Below are 518 nucleotides of genomic sequence, written 5' to 3'. Positions count from 1 at the left end.
TGTGGCGGACGCGCGCAGGGGGGGGGGGGGGGGGGGGGGGGGCGAGGGCGACAGCCGGGCAGCAAACATTAGTTCTACAAGATCCAGAGGATAAACGAGGCCCAGAAAAACCCAATACCCGGGGGGGCGCCCTGTGCACCGTGGGCTGGCCAGTCACAGAGGGGATCAGACCCAGAAATCATCCCCCAAACCCAGAAGCCGTTCACCAGAGGGGGCCCGGCTCTCCCGCCCAGCTCGGGTCACCCGCGCACACGCACAAACACGGCACACACAGCCACACCTGCACTCACACACGGGAGCTGACCGTCTCTTCTGGATTCTCCAGTAGAATTGCAACAGCCCTCTCCCGACACGCTTGCCTCCGAGCACGGCCCAGCGAGGCGGGGAGTCCCCCGCTGAGCAGGACGCAAGACAGCGTCCGGACGCTCGGGCTCCCGTCCTGTGCCGTGCCTCCCGCCGCCTGCTTATGGGGCACCGTCGGCCCTTCACAGGGGGAGGAGGCTGAGGTGTGAGCTGGG

The sequence above is a fragment of the Panthera uncia genome, assembly GCF_023721935.1.
Source record: "Panthera uncia isolate 11264 chromosome C1 unlocalized genomic scaffold, Puncia_PCG_1.0 HiC_scaffold_4, whole genome shotgun sequence".
NCBI classification, from domain to species: Eukaryota; Metazoa; Chordata; class Mammalia; order Carnivora; family Felidae; genus Panthera; species Panthera uncia.
This window is presented reverse-complemented; position numbering follows the sequence as displayed.